This window comes from Ochotona princeps, chromosome 2, assembly GCF_030435755.1.
Source record: "Ochotona princeps isolate mOchPri1 chromosome 2, mOchPri1.hap1, whole genome shotgun sequence".
Classification (NCBI taxonomy): domain Eukaryota; kingdom Metazoa; phylum Chordata; class Mammalia; order Lagomorpha; family Ochotonidae; genus Ochotona; species Ochotona princeps.
The window spans coordinates 186,581-198,428 of record NC_080833.1 but is presented as its reverse complement, the minus strand read 5'-3'; positions in this window follow the sequence as shown (position 1 = coordinate 198,428).

Here is an 11,848-nt window from a genome sequence, read left to right as displayed (position 1 = left end):
CTATCTAGCCATCCCAGCCCCCATCCTAGTTTTCATGCCCTCCCACGGGAATAGTGACCCAAGAAGGGGGAACCCACTTTTTCCCTCCCAGGTCTCTCTGTCCCGGTTTATGCACTCTTTAGGTGGTCCTGTGATTTGACTCGACAGAATTAGTCCCCAGTGCCAGCTTCTGCCAGCTGATGCTGTGGCCCTGATCTAGTCCACATGCAGCGCACAGGTGTTGTAGCCTTGCTTAGTCGTGTCTGTCTCTATCCCAGCCCACGCTCTCCAGTGGGAGTGGCTGTCCAGCGAGGGGACCAGCCCCTTAACCCCCCCGCCAGCTCTGCCCCTCCCTTCCTGGATCTCACGTGTGCTGGATGGGTGCTGCATTCATATCCAGTACAGGCAACCACGCCCTGGCGTTCCATAATGTGTACTGGTTTTGTCGCAACCAAACCCGGCCCATTCCACACTCTGTTCTGGTGATCGGATTTGCCAGAGGATGACATGAACTGATTCAGCCTGGTCTGCTCCTGACCCATGCCGAATGCATGCCAGTGGGAAACTTTCCATGGCCTATTCTGGGCTGTTTCCAATCATGCTTCTTGTGCTTACCTGCAGGGACTGTGTCCTGCCAGAGGAGTTGCCCAGGCTCCTCCATCAGAACCCCTCCCAATGCCAGATTTTGCGCTTGCCAGGGGGTTCTTGAGCCAACCCTACTCAGTTCACCTCCTGTCCTAGCAGGAACAGTGGCTTTTTCCTGGCTGGCTTTCACCCCATTCTGACTCTTGTTGTTGGTTGGGAAACCATATTTTATAAAGAAACATTTCCATTTTGCGTTCCCATTGCATTCAAAATTGTGAAATTTATAAAAAACAGTGTTAACATTGCTTTTCCTTTCTTCTTGTTCGTTTTTTTGGGTATGTATTTATTGGAAAGGCAGATTTACTGAGAGAAGGAGAGATAGAAAAAAATTTTTTGTCCGCTGTTTCACTTCCTAAGTGGCCACAGCAGCCAGAACTGAACTGACCTGAAGCCAGGAGCCAGGAGCTGCTTCTGGGTCTCCCATGCAGGTGCAGCATCCCAAGGCTTTGGTCCATCCTCGACTGCTTTCCCAGGCCACAAGGAGGGACCTGGAAGGAAATTGGAGCAGTCAGGACATGAGCCATAGCCCACATGGGATGCTGACTCTTGTAGGTGGAGGGTTAGCCAATTTGGCCATCATGTCAGCCCCAAACACTGTTTTTCATTGGAGGTGGAAACATAAGTTTGAAGTTGGAATGTAAGTGAGTTTTCTGTGATCAGAGACTTAGCAAGTTTGTCCACTAGGGGATACTGCTGTACTTAAGAAGAAAGTGTAGTTGCTACTATTGCTTAAAAATTACCGCTTACTTACTAGAACTGTCAGTTACTTTCTTGTTTGCTCAAATGAAAAAGGGGTAAACTTTTAGAGATAGTTTGGGCTATTATTTGATGGTAGCATTTATCATTAGGAAAAATTTGCTATTTTTAAAAAAGATTTATTTATTTTTATTGGAAAGGCAGATTTACAGAGAGGAAATACAGAGAGAAAGGTCTTCCATCCTCTGGTTTACTCCCCAGCATTGCAACGGAACTGAGCTGACCTGAAGCCAGGAGCCTGGAGCTTCTTCTGGGTCTCCCACATGGGTACAGGGACCCAAGGACTTGGGCCATCCTCCACTGCTTTCCCAGGCTCTAAATAGGAGCTGGATAGAAATGGAGCATTCTGGGTCATGAACTGGTACCCATGTGGGATGCTGGCACTGCACACTGAAGATTAATGTGCACCATACTGGCCCATCACTACACATTTAAAGGGTTGAAATTCAGTGTGAATCATTGGTAACTTTTTTCTTGTAGTTGCAACAAATTGATTTGAGCATTTTACAAAAACTGTGTGTTTTTTCGTTGTATAGGAAAAGTGACTCCCAAATCCTTTTATTCATTTTTCTTTTTTTTTCTTTAAGATGTATTTATTTGAAAGAGAAAAGGTGCGGGGTGGGTGTGAGCAAGCTTCTAGCTGCTGATTCACCCCCCAGGTGGTTGCAGTGGCCAAGGTTGAAAGCAGGAGCCTGGAGCTTCATCCATGTCTCCGGTGTGGGTGCAGGGGCCCAGCACTTGAGCCGTCTTCTGCTTTCCCAGGCCTTCAGCATGGGGCTGGATCAGCAGTGGAGCAGCAGGGATTCAAACCAGCACCCCTGGTGGGTGCCAGCGTGCCGGAAGGTGGTTTGACTGCTCTGCTCTACCTCCATACCCTGCCAGGTGATTTTCTAAGTTTTCCTTTTCCTTGGAAGGTAAGAAGAGCTGATAACAATGTTTGTTTTATTTTCCCCAATATATCTTGTGTGCTGTTCCACCCATTTATCTTCAGAAGTATGAGATGTGACCTTAGATCCAGCCAGTACGCAGGGTCAGTGGTTCATACTGCAATCGGCGTTACTTAACAGAGCCAAGTATCTGGATTTTTCTCCCTAGTTAAGTAAATATGATAGAGTGTGACTTTATGCTTTAAAAAAGGTGCATTAAAATGAATCCTGTACTTAAAATAGCAAAATCTCGAAGGGATTTAAGTCTCATATTAGGAAGAGATGGGACCTGTCTCAGAAGACTTCTCTGATTTGTATTTTTGCTGCCATCTGACTGTAGGTTAAACAAAATATTTGTATGAGTCTTTCTGCTGCTTTTGCACTTTGTATTTGCAAAAAGATTGTTTTCTTAAAAGAAATATAAAACAAAAGAGATCATTTATGATGCTTTTGCTTAAGCCCAAATTTAATTTTTAAAAGAAGATTCATTTATTTGAAAGACTTGCAGAGATGGATACAGAGAGAGGGATCTTCTGTCTGCTGATTCACTTTCCAAATTCTGCAGTGCTGCGTCTGGGCTGATCTGAAGCTTGGAGCCGGGAGCTTCTTCCACGCTTCCCACATTGAACCTGGGGCAAGAGAAAGTGGGCCTTCCTTCGCTGCTCCCCAGGCCGTTAGCAGGGCAGTGGGTAGAGGTGGCAGCCCTACCTGCTTCCTCCTGGCTGTGTGTGGGCTGGCTGGAAGGGCGAGCTGGGAGTTGAATTCAGGCAGTGCAGTCTGGGAACCGGGCTTCTTAGCAGGCCAAATGCCTGTTCCCTAGTGACAGAGTTTCTGATAATCATCAAATTTGAATTGCACTGTTCCTTTTCTTGGAAAAAACAAAACCAAACAAAAACCAAAAACAGCAAATAAAACTTCCAGTGGAAGAGTTTTTTATGCTAATGAGATGGCTGGTGGCATGATGGGTTCAGGATGGGGGCTGGTCATTGTTTAGACTAAGGTGTGATTGGAGGATGGGCCTTGGGTCCCCTCTCCCATCCTTTGGCTAAAGAAGGGGGGTGAAGGTCAAACACAGCACCAGCCCATGTCATGGAACCTTCGTAAAAGCCTGAAGGTCTGGGCTCAGAGAGCTTCCTGCTGGCCTGAGATGGGAGCAGCCTGGAGGGTGAAGAGGGCCTTGAGGCTCCTTGGCTCGTTCCTCCAGCTGTTCATCTGTAGTCTTTGTGATAATAAATGGTTAAATATGCGTTAGCCATTTCCACTCCGGGAAGCAGTTGAACCAAAGAAGAGGTTTGTGAAAACTCTGACCCAGCTCTTTGATCGGATCTGTTACCTGTGTTGGCAGCTGGCATCTGAAGTGGGGCCAGCTTGTGGGATTGCGACCTCAGTTCAGTGGTGTGGGCGCTGAGGCGGAGGGCACCCAGCACATGTCTGCTGCTTGTCTGGGGGGGGGATCACCCCCATGTGTCTGCTGTCAGAAGCATTCTGTTGTTCTGTTGAGACTAAGAAGAAATCTGAGGGTTTTTTTTTTAAAGATTTATTTATTTTATTACAAAGTCAGATATACAGAGAGGAGAAGAGACAGAGAGGAAGATCTTCCGTCCAATGATTCACTCCGCAACTGAGCTGCAACGGCCGGTGCGCGCTGATCCGAAGCCGGGAACCAGGAACCTCTTCCAGGTCTCCCACACGGGTGCAGGGTCCCAAAGCTTTGGGCCGTCCTCAACTGCTTTCCCAGGCCACAAGCAGGCAGCTGGATGGGAAATGGAGCTGCTGGGATTAGAACCGGTGCCCATATGGGATCCCGGGGCGTTCAAGGCGAGGACTTTAGCCACTAGACCACACCGCCGGGCCCAGGTTTTTTTTTTTATCAGATTTTAAAAATATTGTACTTTTGATGTTTCACTGTATGCAAGTGAGCTAATGTATGTGTCTAAGCAACTTTATAATGAGAAGTAATTCTAGTTACATTCTGATACGTGAATGAGGGACCGTTCAAGAGACCCTTTAACTCCTTTGACTGTGAGAAATTCCTGAAGAATCCTATTAAAATACCCCAGAACTTGGAAGAATTTCATATTTTTGCCATTAGTGTTCTACATCTTGAAGTTGCAGAATTGAACTGGAACGTTAATGTAATTCGGGCATCATTATTACTATTAAATTAAGATAAGCTTTATTTTGAAAAGTTAATATATTAATGTAGATCCAGAGTTAAAAGGTATACATTTAATCTTTATCTCTCTGCAGCTATCCAGTGTCCCTCCCTGGAGGCAATCAATACTGCATTCGAGCCATACTTTTACCATGTATTACTGAAAGACTTCTTCTAGGCATGAATAATTGACGTTGACAGCTCCGGTGCTGCAGGCAGAGACGTGAAGTTGTCATTTCCTGAGCAGTTGGTGAGCGTGCTGGCAGCGCCCCATGGGCAGAGGACTCGCAGGCCGGTGTTGGTGGAGAGCGCCCACTGCAGTGGCTCGAGGGCCACCAGAAATGGAAGACTTGCTTACCACACTCAGCCTCTCTGTCTGAAAAGCCGGAGCCTGACCATGTGGCATCTGAAGCTTTCTGAATGCTGATATGGTATCCAAAAATTTTAGACTTCATAGCATGAGAGACGTTAGCTTTCCAGATGAGGGATGCTCTGCCAGGGAAGTGTGTGATAATATTCCAAAAATCTGAAAAACTCTGAAGTTAGAACACTCCGGCCCCAGGCATTTCAGATAAGTGTGTCACGTGTTGAGTATGTGGTGATGAGTTTTAGGAAGAAGCATGAAGCTGGTTGGAGGATGGGTGAGAGCTGTGTGGGGTTTGGGGTTGGTTAGAAAAGGCGGGGGGTGGGGGTGACAGCCCAGGAGAGGATTGTGACCTGAAGGAGTTTGGGGAGCACTCTGGGGAGCGTATTGGAGGTAGAGGTGTGTGTTCCTTCAGGATGGCAGAGGCCAGGCTGGCTGGAGAGGCCCGAGCCTTGGACGATGGCAGGGGCCTCTATATAAAAGCAGAAAGAAGGGTAAAAAGATCGTATAGAGGTGGTGGAGGGGGTGGGGGAACTGGGATTTTGCTCCGGCGGGTGGGAGTGTATTGGAAGGTTTCTGCGCATTCTGGCTGCTTGTGGAGAAGGGGAAAGCTGGGACTAGTTAGGAGCCTAAAGCGGAACTTACAGCACCGAGCTGGGCAGAGAACAGTGGGCTTTGTCCGATTTAGTGGTTCCTCAGATTTGACTCCTAGAACAGATAAGCTCATTATGTATAATTATACTTTAAATGGTGAAATTCTATAGTTATTTAAATGTGTGTAGATCTCCCAAGTATCACTTATATCTTGAAGAAATATGGTCAGCCTCGGGAAAGTAACGTTAGTACCTTCAATTTAGATTTTAAATCCTTGGAGAGGGAGGTGCATGCACACACACTCACCGTATGGAGCCCATGCTCTGGTTAATTCCCCGATTTCCTGTTGCAGCTGGGGCTGAAGCAGGAGCTGTCACTGGAACCGTCTCTGCTGGTTGCCAGGGGTTCCGTGGGGGGAAGCTGTGGCCAGGAACTGGCCGGAGTCCTGCCCAGGTGGGACAGAGGCACCTGGACTGCTGGGCTAAAGGCCTGCTGAAGCGCACGTCTCTTACAGTTCCATTATAGAAGCAGTGTGTTGTTTTTCCCTTGGGCTTTCCTAGAAAGGCTGTGTGGCAAAATTTTGACAAATTAAATATTGGGTTCTGTTTTTTTTTTCTATCTTGACTAAATGACATTTCAATTTGAAACTGCTTTTCCAGTGTGTCAAAATGCTACAAAAGTATTTAAAAGCCAGAATCCTTAAAAAGACTGAACAAATGGTAGCTAGTGATGAAAAATAAATGGCAAAATAAAAATGTCAACATATAAAATCTAAGCTTTCATGTGATTGATGCTGCGTTTGAATTTGCTAGCAAACCTGCTGTGTCTGATCATGGGAAGGAAATAAACCTGAAATGTGAGGATTGAATAGACACACTGAATCCCAACGGAAATCCTAAATAAGGGAGACACGAAGACCAGACATGATAAATGTGCAGGAAGCAGAAAAGCAAAGTGGATATTATAAAGCGCATTAAAACAAATAATAGCATTGAAAGGAAAAGAATAGGAAATGAAAGCTGAAGAGAAAGCCTGTCGTATTTAGAATTTAAGACAAGTTCAGGGTCAGGCGTTGCAGTACTGCAGGCTGAGCCTCTGCTGGAGGCAGTCCGGTACTGAGGTGCTATTCTAGTGCCAGCCCCCTGCTTGCTGCACGTGGGGGCACCAGGAGATGGTTCAGGTGGCCGGCCTGGTGCCCAAGCAGGAGATGGCGTCCTCAGTGCCCGACTTTGTCCCCCTAGCCCTGGCTGTTGCGAGCATTTGAGGAGTAAGGTGGAAGGTCTTGTTGCTCTGTCTTTCGAATAAATAATAATAAGGTTTTTAAAAAGCGATTGCTTAAAAGAAGCTTAAAATACTTCTAAGCATTTGTTGGATCTAGTTGAAATGGCTAACATGGCTAACTCTGAAAAAGAACTCTGACAGTAAATTCCATATCTATTATGTCACTTATTAAGAAGCCATTGCCTAAAGGCATCACTAAATTACTCTTAATTGTTATTTATTTGATAAAATGTGACTTATGACGTAGCATGAAGTGCTTCAAGTTGCTGGTTTAGAAGATATTTTTAAAGAGCTTCACAAAGGAAGTGTCCACAGGAGGGACTTTACCAAGCAGCTTGTGTCCTTACAGGATAACCTTCTTCCACTCTGATGGGTTTTTATTCTTGCCATAATATTCATCTGCAGCTGCCTCATTCAGTCACAAGCAGTGCGATGTGGCCTTTAGTGACAATGTGGGTCATTTTTACTTCTGTTCAAAAATAACGAAATACGGCATACCCTAGTTTGGTTCATTGAGTTGTAAGATTTTTAAACTGAAAATTTCCAAATGATCGTCTCCCCTGCTCCTTGATCTCAGCAGTGGAGCGCCGTGATGAACCTGCTGCTGTCGCTTGCACTCCGACTGCCTCTCAGGTGCCATGGTACTTCATGTCTGTTTGTACTTGTTCATTATTTCAGTTGCATGTTAGCAAAAAGTTTTGTAACATTGCTGATTTTGATTCATAAACCTTAGTTTGTTATGCATATTTGTTGGATGTTGTCTTCTGAGAAGGTAATAGCCTGTGACTTTCTTCTTCTAAATAAAAGCTGGCTTGTAAATTCCTAGGAATTCATTATTTATCAAAACCTTCTAATTTTAATTGCCAGCATCCTGGTTGGTTATTGCGATGCTGTTTGTTTTTATTTGAATTAGCATTTTGCCTTTTTCAGTGTTCTGTGTCGCAGTGTTAGTGAAGGTTTCCTGCTGGTTTCATAGAGGGCCCTTAAGTGGCCTGGTGGTTCAAGTGTCACTTGGGAGCCTCATTCCATGCCAGTGTTCCTGGGTTCAGGTCCTGGCCCTGCTCCTGCATCCAGCTGCCCACGAGCAGCCTGCAGTGGGCCTGGCGTAGTGCTTGGGTTCCTGCCCGTCCCGGGCACCCTGCGCCTCCCAGCTGCGGCCTGGTCCAGGCCTGGCTCAGCCCCGGCTTGGCAGGTTTCTGAAGGGTGAGCCAGTGGGTGAGAGAGCTCTGCTCTCCAAACTAATACAAGAAAAACCTTAAGGAGCCTTATTAATTCCAGGAAAAAGGTCCAGGTTTTGTAGGATAATGGATGTACGCAATGTTTCAGAATATTAGTCGCTAATTTTTTTTGTGAAACAAAAATCTGTAAGTGGGTTGATTAAGTGGTATGATTTAAATAGGCTATGACCCCCGGACTCATGCAGATGTTTGAGGTTTAAGGCATCTGTCAGGACAGGAGCCCAGGCCGATGCTGTGGGAGACACCGATGAGTGCTCCCAGACACCTTCACCGAGCCCGGGCAGCCAGGTAAGATAGCAGTGCCTGGAGTTAGTGTAGCAGGGGAGCCGCCCGCGTTGCCTCCCCAAGCTCCATGCAGCTCCGTCTGGAGGGAGAGTGCTCCCGTGCTGCCCGGACAGGAAGAAGGAATTCAGTTCAGACCTTCTTCTATCTGAAGGTCAGTAGCAGGCCTGCCATGATGAAAAACCAGGGCCTGGCAGGGCCCCGGAGCTCCTTCCCTCAGGGTGCAGAGGCTGGCTAGCCAGCAGTTGCGGAGGAAGAGTGCCCAGCACACATCCCTACTCTTGGCCCACAAGCAGAGCAGGACGTGAGGGGAGCTTAGGGTTGTGTCATCCAGCCCAGATCCAGGCTGAGGGCCTGTGTCTGACTGTCCCAGGCCAGGGCTACAGAGAGCCACCTGAGCTCCCCTGCCTCGGGGTCGGGGGACGGGGGACGGGGACCACTGTGGCTGGCCTGAGATTGCCAAGGGCTTGGGAACTGTCAGACCTAGTTGTGACCCAGTTTAATGCCAGCCTGGACACCCAAGGGACTGCCTTTATCTCTCTCCCCACAACAGCGGGCGAGCATCAGAAACTATGCGAGTCTGTGGTGACTCGCCACTGGCCTGATGACACACAGGGCAGGTACTGAAGTCCTTAGGTCGATGTCTGGCTGGAACCTCTAGATTTGCCAGTGTCCAGCGGTCTTGGCCTTGGCCTTGGTAGGATGGAGTTGCTTGGGTGTGTGTCACCACAAGCCTGCTGTAGATCCACTGTGCAGTCCTGATGTTGGGCAGGGCCTGGTGACTGTGAGTCCAGCTGTGTCCCAGCTCAGTGCCAGCCTGCACCCTTTCCTAGCCTCAGGAAGACAGCAAGAAGCCACTGACCGTGTCTGTTTGATTTTTAAAAATATTTTATATTTATTAAAGATTTATTTTTATTTTATTGGAAAGGCAGATATACAGAGAGAAGGAGAGACAAAGACCTTCCATCCACTGGCTCACTCCCCAAGTGGCCACAATGGCCTGAGCTGATCTGAAGCCAGGAGCCAGGAGCCTCTTCCAGGTCTCCTACACGGGTGTAGGGTCCCAAGGCTTTGAACTGTCCTCTACTGCTTTCCCAGGCCACACCAGGATACGAACCGGTGCCCGTATGGGATCCTGTTGCATGCAAGGCAAGGACTTTAGCCACTAGGCTATCATACTGGGCCCAATTTATTTTTTATTGAAAAGGCAGATTTATAGGGAGGAGGAGAGAAAGAAAGATCTTCCACCTGCTGGTTCACCCACCAGGTGGCTGCAGTGACTGGCGCTGAGCCACTCAATGCAAAGCCAGGAGCTTCTTCTCAGTCTTTGACATGCAGGGTCCCAAGGCTTTGGGTTGTCCTCTACTGCCCATAGGCAGGGAGCTGTAAGGGAAATGGAGAAACCGGGACCCAAACTGATGCCTTTATGGGATCCTGACACTTGCAAGGAGAGGATTCAGTTATTGAGCTTTGCACTGGGCCCCAGACTGTATCTTAGTGTTCAGTGCCAGCCAGGCTGGTAAAAACCCAATGTTGGACAGAATCTGTTGACTCCTATCTGGAGGTCCATGCCCAGACCCCTGGCTCTGCCCCGAGGCCTCCGTTGATGGGGCATTCCAGCCAGCAACATTGAGACTGACTGCAACAGCTTGAAGGGGGCAGCAGCTCCTCTGCTGTGCTGGTCTGGGTGGGCCGTGGGCTCTGAGGGTGACTGGGGTTTGGGGTTGGTGGCCATAGAACTAGGTGGATGGACCTTTCTGGTCCCAAATGCAAGGCTTAGAAGGAAGGACTACTTTCTGGACACCTACCTGGTTCATTCTAAGCTGCATGACTGCCACAGATTTGGGACAGATCTCTTCCAAGGGTAGGTACTGTGACTTATAAACCGCATATTAGAGCGCCACCTAGTGCTGATGCGACAGAAGTGTCACAGGCTCAAAGGAAATAAGCTGACAGTTTAAATTTTCTGAACAGTCATTAAGGAAGCCAGATTACAAAATCACATGCCAGCAAGCATCAGGTACTCCAGTAAGTCACAGCCTCACCTTAAAACAAATAAGGTGCCAGAAACCAGCCACTTGGTTCTGACATTGTCAAATGCTCTGAGGGGCAATGTAAAAATAGCTGTTGTAAGAAGTCAGTGAACTTCAGGAGAACACAGAGAGACAATGGAATGTGCTAGCAAAGGGGTTTGACAGAGATGTAAATACTTTTAAAAAAAAGTATTCATTTTTATTGGAAAGGTGGAGAGAAAAGGAGAGACAGAGAGGAAGATCTTCCATCCGATGATTCACTCCCCAGGCGGCTGCAGCGGCTGGAGCTGAGGCAATCCGAAGCCAGGAGCCAGGAGCTTCTTCCACACGGGTGCAGGATCCCAAGGCTTTGGACCGTCCTAAACTGCTTTCCCAGGCCACAAGCAGGGAGCTGGATGGGAAGTGGGGTTGTCGGGAATAGAACTGGCACCCATATTAGATCCCGGCACATTCAAGGTGAGGACTTTAGCCGCTAGGCTATTGCGCTGGGCCTGAGATGTAAATACTTTTAAAAATCAAGGCAGTAGGACCTGACGGCGTGGCCTAGTGGCTAAAGTCCTCGCCTTGAATGCGCCAGGATCCCATATGGGCGCTGGTTCTAATCCCGGCAGTTCCACTTCCCATCCAGCTCCCTGCTTGTGGCCTGGGAAAGCAGTCAAGGACGGCCCAATGCCTTGGGTTTCTGCACTCCTGTGAGAGACCTGGAAGAAGTTCCTGGCTCCTGGCTTTGGATCGGCATAGCATTGGCCGTTGCAGTCACTTGGGGAGTGAATCATCAGATGGAAGATCTTCCTCTCTGTATATCTGCCTTTCCAATAAAAAATAAATAAATCTTTAAAATCAAGGCAGTACCTCTATTATGAAAAATGATACAAAGTTCCTCGGAAAACTAAAATTGGGACTACAGAATGATCCAGCAATTCCTGTCTGGGTGTATCCACGGCACCTGAACTCCATCTTGTACGGAGATGTTTGTACTCCATGTTTATTGCAACATGAATCCCAGTAGCTGGGAAATGGAGCTGTAAGGATCCATCACCTGAAGGGTGTATGCAACGGAGTACTACTCAGCCATAAAAGGAATGAGGCCTTGTTATATGCAAGAACAAGGGTCAAACTGAAGGCTGTTGGGCTAAACCACAGCACCAGCTGGTTCTGGTTCATGTGAGAGTTGTGGTTGGGTATGGGACTGGCCAGGCAGCTGCACCCACTGTTACGTGCCTGGGCTGGTGCAGGGGGCGGGCTGGTCCTGACCCCGCAGAGCCAGGTCTGAGGACTGCTCCGGTTAGGCTTCTTAGGGGCTCCCCAACTAGACCAATATGTTTGACTCCCTGTCTCAGGGAAAATCATGCAGACATGTGGTCTGACCCCTAGAGCTCATGTTGCAGGAGTTGGCCACGTCAGTTGCTGAATCCTGTTCCAGAACAGAGCATGTCCAGACGCACGTGCAAGACAAGACAGCCAGCTCGTCTAAGCTAGCAGGACTTTGAGTACTCTTAAAAGGATGGAAAGGACAGGATAAGCAACACTCCAGGCCAGGCTTTACAACAAGCGTCTAGGTCTGTGGGCAGCCTGGCATCTACAAGGAGAGCCAA